The 14774-nt window shown below is 38.5% G+C and overlaps 1 pseudogene; it reads right to left on the minus strand.

The window, feature by feature from the left end:
- Positions 1-624: 624 nt before the first annotated feature.
- On the minus strand, positions 625-1947 carry LOC116557341 (annotated as a pseudogene).
- Between the last annotated feature and the right edge of the window lie 12827 nt (positions 1948-14774).

Genomic DNA, 14774 nt, shown 5'->3' on the forward strand with positions numbered 1-14774 from the left:
ATAATGCTACTACTGCACTCCAGTCTGGGGGACAGAGCGAGACTCCTTCTCGAAAAAAGAAAAAAAATAGTAGAGAGTAGAGAATATAATAGTCGTTACCAAAGGTTGAGAAGGGTAGGAAGGCGTGGGGAATTGAGAAAGAGATTAGTTAACAGGTACTAATATTATAGTTAGGTAGGAAGTTATACCTTAGGTAGTTAGGTAGGAACAATAAGTTCTGGTGTTTTAGAACAGCAGGGTGACTATAGTTACCAATAAGGTGTATTTCAAAATAGGTAAAAGAGAGGATTCTAATTGGTCCTAATACAAAGTAATGACAAATGTTTGGGCTGATGGATAGGCTAATTACCCCAAACTGATCATTACTCATTGTATACATGTATCAAAATATCACATGTACTTCATATATATGCACAATTATTGTTTGTCAATTAAATCTGAATCAAATATGACTAGGAAGAGTTAAGTTACAAATAAAATAGCTTTAGGAATAGCTTAATCTATTTTTTTTTGTATTCTCCCTTTTTCCTATGTACAAGGGTGATATACGATAAAGAAATATCTATGTCTCAGTAAGCTTAAAGGAATTCTTTTTTTTTTTTTTTGGCATATGAAAATTCATTACTACAATGTTTTCACCATTGAAATTTTTGATCTTGGTCTTTCCTTCGTGCCTTTTTAAAGCCCAAAAGAGAGACATTGGCTACTTTGACAACCTTAAAGCGGACTCCAGGAATATCAACAGCAGCATGACCTTTGTGAACAAATCCAGCAACCAGAACTTCATCATTTTCCTCAATAAAGTTCAAGCAACCATCATTGGGTACAAAGGCTGTGATTTTCTTGCCATTCTTGATCAGCTGGACCCTGACACACTTCCTGATGGCAGAATCTGGCTGCTTGGCTTCAACTCCTACTTTTTCCTGCATGATTCTTTTTGCATGAGAAGCACCTCCAAAAGGATTGGCCTTCAAGGCTGTGCCCAAATGAGTTTTCTTATGCTGTTTATCATGACATTTCTGGTCTTGTCAGTGACTACGGAGCTCCCTAGCAGTACGAAGTCCATGACACTTGCCAATCCTTCCTGCGCCACAGGCCTGAGCGAAAGCAAGGAATTATTTTGCTAAGTACAAAATAAAAATTCTGTGTTGAAAACAAGTTTTGTGGGCTAGGCGTGTGGCTCACACCTGTAATCCCAGCACTTTGGGAGGACAAAGTGGGTGAATCATGAGATCAGGAGTTCAACACCAGCCTGGTCAACATGGTGAAACCCCATCTCTATTAAAAATACAAAAATTAGCTGGGCATTGTGGCACGTGCCTGTAATCCCAACTACTCAGAAGGCTGAGGCAGGAGAATTGCTTGAACTGGGACCCAGGAGGCAGAGGTTGCAGTGAGTTGAGATCACACCACTGCATTCTAACCTGGGCTACAGAGCAAGACTCTATCTCAATAAAAAACAAAAACAAACAACAAAAAATTTTGTGTTATTTAATTGGTATACTTTTCTTTCTCTACTATATTGGTGAGTCTAATAAGCAACATTTTCTTGGGTTTAATAAAATATACAGTTGCGTTCTTTATAGAGGGAAAGAAAAAAGGAGAAGGGGTAGATAAAGAGGGAGAGAGCAAGAAAGAAGAGATTTTTCTCTGACTTTTCTGCTTGCCACTATTTAGAATTTCACAGCTGAAGCTAGCCAATGGTTGTATCTAAAAATAGCAGAATAGTACATTACATGGTATAATAATTAAACCAATGTGCCAAACATCTTCAAAGTAAGAAAATGTAAGTAGGAGGCAAACGAATGATATTTATTTTATGACTCTTTAGTTGACTGCTACCATTTGGTGTTCCTGCAATGTGTTTCTTGGCAATTTGCAAGTATGGGCTAATGAGCATTTGAAACTGTGATGCTGATGATTGTTTTTTCCACTTACGCTTTCCATTTTTACAAATACCTAAGCCAACCAGTGCCTCCTTAAAGACTGAGTCAAGCTACTGAATATTGGGAAATAACTGTAGTCTTCTGCTTCTGCCACTAGACAGTGTTCTCTCTATTTTCAATGCACTGACAATACTGTACTTCCTTAAATCAGAAAAACTGGCTATCCATTAGAAGAGGTAGCCCTTTAAATAACTGTAAATATTATACGTAAATGGACTAGCTAATATTTACTACAGATCCTATCTGTGATGTTGTCAGTGTTTTGAGTGCTTGTCTCCCCTGGATTTGCTCCAAGGGTAAGAGAGGAGATTCCCAGGAGGAACATTGCATTCTATGGCAAACTATTTTTTCTTGGGAAATGAATGAATTGCAGATGAATTCATTGACTGTTTAAACTGTAGGCATTAGCACCCTCACTCACACTGCACAAGTATGAAAGCAGAACTCTTGTTTTCTGCGAGAATGGAAAAACAGAACAGAGACACAGCTTATAGATTTTTTTTTTTTTTTTTTTTTTGAGATGGAGTCTTGCTCTGCCGCCCAGGCTAGAGTGCATTGGTGAAATCTCCACTCACTGTAACCTTCACCTCCTGGGTTCAAGCAATTCTCCTTCCTCAGCCTCCTGAGTAGCTGGGACTATAGGCGTGTACCACCATGCCTGGCTAATTTTTGTATTTTAGTAGAGATGGAGTTTCACTATGCTGGCCAGGCTGGTCTTGAACTCCTGACCTCAGGTGATCTGCCCACCTAGGCCTCCCAAAGTGCTGGGTTTACAGGCATGAGCCACCATGCCTCTTATAGAAATTTATAGGCATGAGCCACCATGCCTCTTACAGAAATTTTTTAAGCAAACAATTGACACACAGTTATAAATAGAGATAGTGAGGTATAGTGAACAGAACAAGTCTTTGATGTCAGACCTGGGTCAGCACCAAAATTGTGTGATCTTGGGCAACTTGCCAAAACCCTCAGTCTCAGTTCCCTAATTTGTTTGCTGCATGGGAAAAGTATATGAGATAATTAAATAAATTACTGGCTCATAGTAGAATTTCAGTAAATATTCATCTCTTTGGAAAAGAGTGACTATTGGTATCATTAATTTTATAACCTACCTGTCCTTAAAATGTGTGATGTTATAAAATAATGCTGCAATGAACATCTTTGTGCACAAATTTTTGTCAAATTTTCCACTTTTTTTCTTAGAATTTTTCCTGAAACTTTTCCATGAAATCACAAGTTCAAAGACATAAATATTTTTTTCTTTTTTGAGTCAGAGTCTCACTTTGTCACCCAGGCTGAAGTGTAGCAGCACGATCTTGGCTCACTGCAACCTCCACCTCCTGGGTTCAAACAATTCTTCCCGCCTCAGCCTCCCAAGTAGCTGGGATTACATGCATTCACCACCACACCCGACTGATTTTTGTATTTAGTAGAGACAGGGTTTCACCATGTTGGCCATGTTGGTGTCGAACTCCTGACCTCAAGTGATCTGCCTGCCTCGGCTTCCCAAAGTGCTGGGATTACAGGCGTAAGCCACCACACCAGGCCTGGATATAGACATTTTTTACAAATCTTAATACATTAAAATCTTTCCAGAAAGGTTGCATCCTTTCATTGAGTAAGACAATATCTTTCTCATCTATGCTTCATGGACATTACATTTAATTTTGCTTGCTTAATAGTCAGTACCTTATATCTTATTTTTGCTTTAATTAGTACTTTTTGATTACTAATGAAATTGAACTTCATTATTCCTTAATAATTTGTATTATGATTTCTTATTAAATACTAATTTGTGGTGATTTATTTCTTATGTTTTTACACATATTAAGTGTAAAACTTATTAAGTTTTTACACTAATTCTGAATCAACTATATCTTCCATTGATCTCTTTCTCTTCTTGTATTAATGTCATGTTATTTTAATTATCACAGCTTTATGTTGGAATATGTTTTAAAAAGCCTTAAGTCACCGAGTGCTCAAAAATTGCAAGGCATTATAGGATGCTGGGGAAGAGATAAAAGAATTAGTGAGACCGACAGAAAGACAAAATGTTGGGAAGCCTCAATAAACTTCTCCATGGCTTGCATAAACCTAGAAGTAAGATTTGAAAACCCTCTTAAATCCATAATGGATCATGAGTGAGAAAGAAAGGCAGATGGAGAGGCAGGTAGTTTTTTCTCTATGCCCTAATCAGCATAGAGATGCCCGATAACAAGTGGATCCCATTGTAGATGCATTCAGGTTCTCATTGTGATTTTGTATTCACCTGCAAATCTGATCATGTCGCTTCTCTGTTTGGAACTTTTCAGTCATTCACCATTATATGAAGAATAAAATCTAAATGTGGCTTACAAAGCACTGAATGACTCGAATGAACCCTGCTTGTCTATCTAGCCTTACCTCCTTCCAAGCCCCTGTCCTTTATGTGAGGGCAGGAGTGAAGAGGACCTGGATTTCCCTGGGTCACCATGCCAACCCCTGCTCTAGCGCCTCTGCAGCTTTGGCTGCAGCCTCACTTCCCCTTTTTCCATTCCCCCCCCCTTTTTTTTTGGTCCAACAAATCCCCGTAGTCCTTCATGTTTCAGTTCAAATAGAATTTTCTTAATCAAGTCATCCCAGGCTCTCCTAGGTGTTCTCTTTCATACTGCCTACATCCCTCCATCATAGAAAGCAACTGTTTCATTTCAAATGTGTGTGCTCCAGAGAGGGAAGGACCAGGTTGTCTCAACTTTGAATCTCTGGCATCTGCATGGTTCCTGGCACAGAGTGAATGATTATTAACAGGTTTGTAAATAAAAAATGAGACAAGAGTTAGATCTCAGATGCAATGTAACACGTATAACCACATTTTCCCTGCTCTGAGGAATACTCCAGAGTTGAAAGCAAACACAACTCTGCAAACATTTCCCAATATAATCTTTTACTTTCTTTTAGTTTCTTTCTTTGCTATTGCAAGAAAGGCACATTTGAAGGTTTTTCTTCACCTTTCTTATTGAGGGATGTGAAATAATTATAAAGCTCTTTTTGTACGTTAAATATGCTGCTGAGATAAATGTGGCAAATCCAAAGAGGACCAGAGATATCCCTGAACAAGCACCAGGATGATCGAAAACAGAGAACTCTCACAAATCCACCCACTCATCAAAAACACAAAGAAGACAAAAACTATCATCACCTTCTAACCACATAATTGAATTATAAACTTCCAGCTGCCAAGCATCATTTGGGATAATCCTCTCAGTTCTGGCCTTTCTGAAACTTTTACACACATCTCAATTTTGGTGCTAAAAAATAAGGTATATCTGAAGTCTATAGTTGAGTATCAAGCCCCCCCTTGCCTCAAAGTCCAGTGGTTCTGGGGACAATCCCTGGGAAGTGGGCTAGACAGGAAGCAGAGCTACCTCTCACTTCCACAAGCTGCAATAGCCTTCTAGATCATGTCTGTGGTCAATGACTGGCCAGAACTGGCCAGCCTCCAACAGGCTTGTTTAGACTACTTGATGAGTTGACACAAGCAACGACTCTTTCCAGTGCTATTAGTGTCTGAACATTAACAAGCAATAGTGTTCAGTGAGACTATTAAAGAGAAAAGGCATTTTAATCTTTGTTTTGGAAGTAAGCCCTCCAAACAAACCCGTGGTAAGGAAGCCCTTGTGAGCCAGTTTCTGGATGGCAGCAGAGGGCGGCAGGACTTGGGCTGAGTCATCATAGGGACACTCTTCTCATAGCCAGAATAACTGGGAGGGACAGCTGGGAGGGGACACCCCCATTCCATATCCTTAGAGAAAGAAAATGCTAAGTACACCATGTGATGAATTTTCAGCACTCTATCAGCAATACTATACATTTAAATTCCAAGCAAACTATTCACAAAGGATTGCCTTACCTTCACTGACTACAAAGTAAACAAACCTCTAGGAGAGAGGGTTTCTCACCTTACAAAAGGTCCCTTGGAATTTAGAGACTGCAAGCCGGTCTGGCAGAATTTAGAATTACGGTTCTGGGAACTGGTGTGTTTCCCAGGTAAGTCACTCTGTCAATGACAATCTCAACTGAAAGTGTAGAGACAGTGTCAAAAATGTGACACTTGAGGCTGGATCTGTCTCCAAGAGTGACCATTCCAAGCCATAACAAAGGCAAATGGTTCACACACAAAGGAGAAATGTGTGCTCATCACTGTTTCTCTTCTCTTGTTTTGTTTTTGTCAACAAACATAAAAACAGATAATTATAAAACTTACAGTTTAGAAAGGTCTTAGAAGTCTTCCGTTCAACGATTCATCTCTTTTCTATATTATTAAGTTGTGATGGGGGCTGGGGATCAGATAATGAAGGTTCCAATCATAGTTTTCAACATATAGCAATAACTGCCCCTACGTTTTTCTCCTGAAAATTTGTAAAATCAGACTGAGGAAAGTTGGATCTCTCAGCACCCCTGAGTATGAATCAAGAATAGTTGGTAGGGACAAATTATCACCTCAAGTACATACTGAGTTTACGGGGTATGCAACAGTGTTTATTTTTTATCATTCTTCTGCACTGTTTGCAAAAAGCAAGAAATTCTTGAATGTTCCACAAAATCTGTTTTCTTCTAACTATTCAGCTAACTGTCCATCATTAATTTGATTTACATAGCACAGGCAGAAATAAAAAGCAGAGTTTTAACTACAGTCTATCACTCACATTTAATAAAAATGTTTTAAAATGAGAGTGAGTGACAAATAAGTAAAACTATCATATAATATTCCAGTTTATGGCATGGAGTGGTGGCTCACGCCTGCAATCCCAGCTCTTTGGGAGGCTGAGATGGGGTGGATCACAAGGTGAGGAGTTCGAGACCATCCTGGCCAACATGGTGAAACACTGTCTCTACTAATAATACAAAAAATTAGCCAGGTGTGGTGGCAGGCACCTGTAATTCCAGCTGCTTGGGAGGCTGAGGCAGGAGAATTGCTTGAACCTGGAAGGTGGAGGTTGCAGTGAGCCGAGACCGTGCCACGGCACTCCAGCCTGGGCAACAAGAGTGAGACTCTGTCACATACACAAAAAAATTCAGTTAAAGAGGAAGTGAAATTGGACCTACCTGTCCTTTCATTCTCCCCCTTTATTGCTGAGGAAGACATAAATAGTGGATTGTGAGAGCCCAAATAGTAATCATAGGATTTCTGATCTTGGAGAACAAAAAAGAGGAAGAAATGGTTGCAACCTTAATTATATTAGTAATTACAACTGGTGACAGCAAACCTGTTGCAAATATTTCTTTTTTGACATTAGGAATAATGGAAGAGATAGCCAGTGTCTATTTTTCTATTCTCAAGATAAGGAAGTATGTATGTGATGACTTAAGGTTAAAGGTAGTCATAGCTGTCTTTTGCTTTACTTATCTGTATTTCTCATGCATTCAGATTTTAGAAAGTTGGCAATTATTAGTGTAATTACCTCTATCTTATTCCCAGTTTAGAACTAGAATTTCAAGCCACCAGCTGGCTATTTAAGTCATGTGTTTATCATGGTGGTAAGCTGAATAATAACTCCGAACAAATGATCTGGGTCTTGATTCCTGGGACCTGTGAAAGTTACCTTGTATGATAAAAAAGACTTTGCACAATCCTGGCCAACATAGTGAAACCCCATCTCTACTAAAAATATAAAAATTAGCAGGGTGTGACAGTGTGTGCCTGTAGTCCCAGCTACTCGGGAGGCTGAGGCAGGAGAATCGCTTGAACCCGGTAGGCGGAGGTTGCAGTGAGCTGAGATCGTGCCATTGCCACTGCACTCCAGCCTGGGCAACAGAGCAAGACTCCTTCTCAAAAAAAAAAAAAAAGAAGAAAAAAGAAAAAGGTCTTTCCAGATGGGATTAAGTTTGAGATGAAGAGGTTATTCTGGATTATCTTGGTGGGCCCTAAATGCAATCACAAAAATTCTTTTACAAGGGAGATTTGATGAGAGACAGAAGAAAAGGCATTGAAACAAGATGCTATGTTTTTGGTTCTGAAGATGGAGGAAAAGGTCATGAGCCAAGGAGAGCAACTCCAGCCACTTGAACAGGCAGCCTGGTTCTTTCCTCCAGCCTCCAGAAGGCATACAGTCCTGAAGACACGTCAAAGCATTTTGGACTTCTGGCCTCCAGAACTGTACAAAAATAAATTTCTGATGTTTTACATGACCCAATTAATAAGAATTTGTTACAGCAGCCACAGGAAACTAATATAATCAGCTTTCTTTTAACTGGCTTGGTATCACTCATAAAATTGAGTTTTCTTTTTTTTCTTAGAGATATGGCTGATATGTTTGAGAAATCTGGGCTTCACACGAAGTTATGTCATAATGTAGCACATTACATTGAGACATTCTGTCCCTTTTAAATCAGTCATATTTGGAAGGGTACTTTGGCTCAACTATTTTTTGGCTGGCAATTTGTAGCTTGTGTCATATAAATCAAAGAGGATATATGATATAATTTAGATGGGTGTCCCCACCCAAATCTCATAATAAAATGTAATTTCCAATGTTGGAGGTGGGAGGTGATGGGATCATAAGGAAGATCCCTCATGAATGGTTTAGCACCATCCCCGTTGGTACTGTCTTTGTCTAGTGAGTAAGTTCTGTGAGATCTGGTTGTTTAGAAGTATGGAGCATCTCCCCCATCTTGCTCTTGCTCTTGCCTCCATCATGTGAGACACCTGGTCTCCGTTTGCTTTCCACCTTGATTGGAAGCTTCCCAAGGCTTCTCCAGAAGCAGATGCCGCTACGCTTCATATACAACTTGCAGAACCTCGAGCCAATTAAACCTCTTTTCTTTATAAATTCCCCAATCTCAGTTATTTCCTTATAGCAGGGTGAGAATGGACTAATGCAATATATTTAAAAGATTAGTATGTTTTTGACAATATTTTTATTACTCAATATTTAAAATTTCCCAGTTTGGAGACTGGGCACAGTGGCTCACACCTGTAATCCCAGCACTTTGCGAGGCTGAGGTGAGCAGATCACTTGAGCTCAGAAGTTCAAGACCAGTTTATGCAATGTGGTGAAAGCCTGACTCTACCAAAGATACAAAATTTAGCCAGGAGCAGTGGCATGCACCTGTAGTCCCAGCTACTCGGGAGGCTGAGATAGGAGGATCTCTTGAGCCTGGGAGGTGGAGGTTGCAGTGAGCTGAGACGGTGCCACTGAGCTTCACCCTGGGTGACAGAGTGAGACTGTCTTAAATAAGTAAGTAAGTAAATAAATAAATATTTTCAGTTTAGACTGATTGTTCTTTTAAAATAAGTTGCTTTTTCTAGAATGCTTTTCCCTACTTCCACCCAAGAAATTAAACGAAGCAATGGTGGCAATCTATGTTAAAATGTTTGTCCTTTAAACTATTTTCAAAAGTGTCTGGAGGCCGGACATGGTGGTTCACACCTGTTATCCCAGCACTTTGGGAGGTTGAAGTGGGCAGTTGCTTGAGGCCAGGAGTACAAGACCAGCCTGGGCAACATAGCATAACCCCATCTCTATAAAAAGTTTTAAAAAACTAGCCAGGTGTGGTGGTGCACACCTATGGTTGGGAGGCTGAGGCAGAAGGATTGCTTGAACCTGACTGGAGTTTGAGGCTGCAGTGAGTTATGATTGCACCATGGAACAGATGCAGTCTCTCTGGGTGACAGACAGAGACCCTATCTCTTAAAAAGAAGTTCCTCTGAGATGGTTGCATTGTAAATATCTGAAATTGCATAGTACTATTAAGGATATAACTGGTGAGGAAGTGATTCTGGACAGAAGCATTGTAGAAAGATGAGATCATTGATGTACATGTCCCATTACCAAGCCTCTTTTGGAGTACAGACCCTCTCCCTGACACACTGATATTTAGGTATGACACCTTTATGAAAATACTTTCCCTCCCCTCTACTCTACTCACTTCCCAAATTGCAGAACACAGAAGTACAGATTGTTGAAGGAAAAAGAGCATATCCTACTCACACGCTAATTTCAGGGAAAAGGATTTGATGCTCCGAATGGATGATATATATGTTCATTGTCCGGTCTTAGCAGCAGAAGAGAGACCAGAACCCACGTCTCCTGACTCCCATTCCTGTACCTTTCCCACTTGTTAAGGGCATTTTCCCCCTTCCTAATCTTCAACAGAACTTATTTTACTTCATAAAGGAAATTAGATTGTAAGTATCTTTTAGAACCACAGGCTTTAAAAAAAGAAACTTAGAGACAATCTACTGAAGTCTCCCAATTTCCTGAGCCAGGCAAATTGCTTAGCTTCACACAGGTCATCACAGGCAGCAATAAGCTTGGATCACACGTCTCTGTCTCTTATTTTTCTACAGGTGATAACCTCTCAGGTTCATTTCTTTTCCTTTCTTCTCCCTTCCAATCATCTGAGGCAACTTTCAATGCCTAAAATTGAGCCTCTTGCTCTATAATCTTCTGCCAGGCTCTTCTACCCTCCTGACAGGACAGCCTAATTCCCCTGACCCCCTGTCCGGAGTCAGTGAAGTAGGGATTGCTCATTCTTCTAGGAGTCTCTTCCCTCTGAGTAGAAATAAGATTTTGAATACATCAGAGGGTTCTTCACCAGGGATTCAGGGTAGAGATTCAATTTTCCTGTAATTCATGGGAACTGTACGTTAATTAGTTGTTTGGAACTTTTAACATCAATTTCCTGAGAGCCCTCCAGCTATCTATGGGCATTTGTGCACTGTGGCTTGAAGGCTAACACAATTACCTCATGACTACACTCTCGGAATAATTTCTCAGTGAAGCCCTCCCTCTTCAAGATTGAATACCATCTGAAGTCCTAAATTATGCCTTCGCTGCTTATCAGATTTTCATCTCATATGATCTCATTAACTTATCTAATATACATTAATTAGTACCCACTCTGCCAGACAGTGTGCCAGCTACCAGAGGGACAGTGTTAAATGAAGCAGAAATGATTCTTGCCTTCATTGAGCTTACAGTCTTACCTTTTCATCAAATTTAACTTCCTTATTACCACTTGTTAGCAAATCTCCAGTGTTATGAATGTAGTTTTTCTTTCTATCCAAGGACACACCAGCCTCTAAATAAATTGGTAAAATAATTCATATTCTCTACATACAAAGAGTTGCCAAGTTTGTTGAGCTTGGAATCTTATATATAGATAGCATTATTTGTTTTTTTTTCTTATTTTTTTTTTTAGATGAAGTCTCGCTCTTGTGCCCCAGGCTGGGGTGCAAAGGCACAATCTCAGCTCACTGCAACCTCTGCCTCCTGGGTTCAAGCAATTCTCCTGCCTCAGCCTCCTGAGTAGTGGGACTACAGGCACCTGCCACCACACCCAGCTAATTTTTGTATTTTTTAGTAAAGATGGGGTTTTACCATGTTGGCCAGGCTAGTCTTGAACTCCTGTCTTCAGGTGATCCGCCTGCCTCTGCCCCCTAAAGTGCTGGGATTACAGGTGTGAGACACCGCACCAGCCTGAGAGAATGTTATTTCTTTTTCTTCCTTATTAAATTTATGATTATTCTTTTAGCGTCTCTATCCCACAGCCACCTTGCTGCTAGGTTCATCCTTATAGTTACCTCCCAAATAATCCTTCAGCTGAGTGCACTTCAAAGCCCAACGATAAAACTCTTGGGAGTGTGAGTGAATGCATAGGTAGTCCCCTGCTTTATCCAACTTAGTCAGGAGTTTATGAAGATGAGTCCATGAGAGTTCAAGATGAGCAAGACAGGAGATGAGAGAACTGCATACTTTTCCTTATTTGGTTTCTTGCAGAATGCTATGTCATCAAGTCAGCAAGAACAATGGACATTTATTGAACGTGTGCAGTAGGTACTGTGCTGAACACAGGAGTTCAGGAGATGTAGAGTTTATGTCTGCAAGGAGAGCAGAGACCATGAATTTAACCAGTCCTTGCAAAATAATATGATATTTTCCCTCTTAATTAATGTAGTTCAAGTGGATGGTAAATTAGATTACATGCATGTGTGAAACTGTATGCAGTTACCTCTTTATGCTTGGTAGATTGCAAGAAGACCCACATTGGCAAGATCCAAATGTTAGCAGCTGGTTATCCAGCTCATTGCTGTGTCAGTTTCTGTTCCTTCTCTTGAAGATAAGTGCTGCTTGGAACCAATGATCATTGGTGCTTTTCTGCTATGTTCATTAGTAGTAACTGAATAAATGAACATGATATGGAGGGAAAATGATAGGTTGTAGGGGTCTATGTTATCTCAGCTCTGCTACTTGCTAGCTGTGTGACTTTACATACATTTTAAAATTTCTCACTATCTTCATCTGTAAAAATGAAGATAAGAATATCTCTTCATAGTGCTTTTTAAAAAGATCAAATACACATGAGAAGCATCTTGAACAAAACCTGGGCACCATTGCCCTAGGCAGGACATAATAGTGCTCTTCCGGAATTAGGTCACCACTATAGACGGAGATTCTTTAGACAGAGCTGATATTTCAGCTTGTGGACACTGGTAGGGTTGTGCTTAGTTTTTATGACTGTAATCATTTTGATTAACTGGTGCTTACACTAGACCAATGGTAAAATATTTTGAATTTCACTCTTGCAGGAAACTCTTTTCAGGGTAAAAGTTGTTAGTGTGCTAGATCTAGGGCAGTTGAAACAACCCTATAAAATCCAATGCTTCTTTTTTTATAACAATACCTTTTATTATCCTAAAATAAAATTCATAGATAATGCAACCTACTTACATACAATACAACATCTAACTGTTACATAAAGGCCAACTAAGGAAAAGTAATTTATAATAAAAATCATATGTGCCTCAATATGTAAATACATGGGCATCAAGACACCTAAAGACATAATAAGGTGATTATATGCTTGCACTTATTTATAATGAATAATTGAGAGTTAAGGTCTGCAGCCATTCTGCACAAGGTGTTGGGAAAGTTCAAGAGGAAAGGTACAAATGGATATTAGAATAAAAACTAGTGTTGGGATAAGTAATAACAAGCCATACATTTTTGTATATAATAATATAAAAAGAAAACTCATTTTAAGTGTAGGAAAATGTCAAGAAGAAAGAGTCAAAGTGTAGAAAATGAAGTCCAATATTTTTGTAAATTAACTGTTTTTTAAAAATTGTTATCTTATTTTTAATTGACACATGGCAGTTGTACATATTTATGGGGTACAATGGGATGTTTTAATAAATGTATACATTGTGTAATGGTCAAAATCAGGGTAATTAGTAAATCCATTATCTCAAACACTAATTTTTCTGTGACAAGAACATTCAGAATCCTCTCTTGTAGCTATTTTGAAATGCACAATAATACATTATTGTTAACTATAGTCATAGAACACCAGAACTTATTCCTCCTATTTAATTGTAGCTTCGTACTTATTGACCTACATCTCTGTCTCCCCCATATTTCTACCCTTCCCAACCTGTAAGAAATATTATTCTATTCTCTATTTCTATGAGATCAACTTTTTAAGATTCCATGTATGAGTGAGATTATGCCGTATTTGTCTTTCTGTGTCTAGCTTTTTTCACTTAACACAATGTCTTCCAGATTCAATGCTGTCATAAATGACAGGATTTCATTCTCTTTAAATGGTTGAATAGTATTCCATTATCCATATATACCACATTTTGTTTATTAATTCATCCATTGATGGACACTAAGGTTGATTCCATAATTTGGCTACTGTTAATAGTACTGCAATTAACATGGAAGTGTAGATAGCTCTTCAACATATTGATTTCGTTTTCTTTGGATATATATTCATTAATGGGATTTCTGGATCATATGGTAGTTCTATTTTTGGTTTTTTGAAGAACCTCAGTACTATTTTCTGTAATGGCTATATTAATTTACATTCCTACCAACAGGGTATAAAAGTTCCCTTTTCTGCACATCTTTGCCAACATTTGTTATCTTTTGTCTTTGATAGTTCTAACTAGAGCGAAGTGATATCTCATTGTAGGTTTGATTTACATTTCTATGATGCAATAGTGATGTTGAGCATTTTTTCACATACTGGTTGGCCATTTGTATGTCTTCTTTTCAGAAATTACTCTTTAGATTCTTTGCCCATTTTTAAATCAGTTTTTTTGGGTTTTTCCTTTCTTTCCTTTTTTTTTTTTTTTTGCTATTGGATTATTTGAGTTTGCTGGGCCCTGCTTATAAGTGTAATGTCAAGACAATTCCCAATATTATGACATGGATTAGGATAATGACTAAATATCAAAAAAAATTCTATCTCCTATCTGGTGAGAAGATAGAATTCCTTACAATTCATTCTCTGTTATTTTAAAAGTCCTTGGAGACTGTATCTTTTGATAGGCAATGAGGAATAGAAGGTAGTTTGGGAGAAGAAATTGTAGTTTAAGAAGTTGTAGTAAAGTTGTGTGGTATACCTCTGCGATGGTGTCAGAATAAGACAAAAAAAGCGAGCAACCCTCAAAATTGGCAAATACTTTCAAAATGTAATTTTCACAATCACATCACAGATTTCTTATTATTCTGCCTCAAAATTTTTGATTATAAAATATTATAATCAGCATTATTAATAAATCCTGATTTTCTCTGACATCTCTAAATGCAGACTGAAATAATTTTGTTGTCCTGCAACTCAAGACTCTGAGCAGCATGGCAATTGGTGGCCCAATTTTTAAAAATGGCAAGCGACTCTTACTGATGTTCTCAACAAAACAAAGTGATTTTTGGTCAGTTGCCTTCCTGAACATTATGTCTCTATTAAAACTACTCAAGAATACTTTGCATAGAAAGTAGCATTTGGTTTGAGGTCGAGATAATTATAAACAAATTTCTCATTTATGAGACTATATTCTTG

This window comes from Sapajus apella, unplaced genomic scaffold, assembly GCF_009761245.1.
Source record: "Sapajus apella isolate SASKATOON/1434 unplaced genomic scaffold, GSC_monkey_1.0 scaffold2, whole genome shotgun sequence".
Classification (NCBI taxonomy): Eukaryota; Metazoa; Chordata; class Mammalia; order Primates; family Cebidae; genus Sapajus; species Sapajus apella.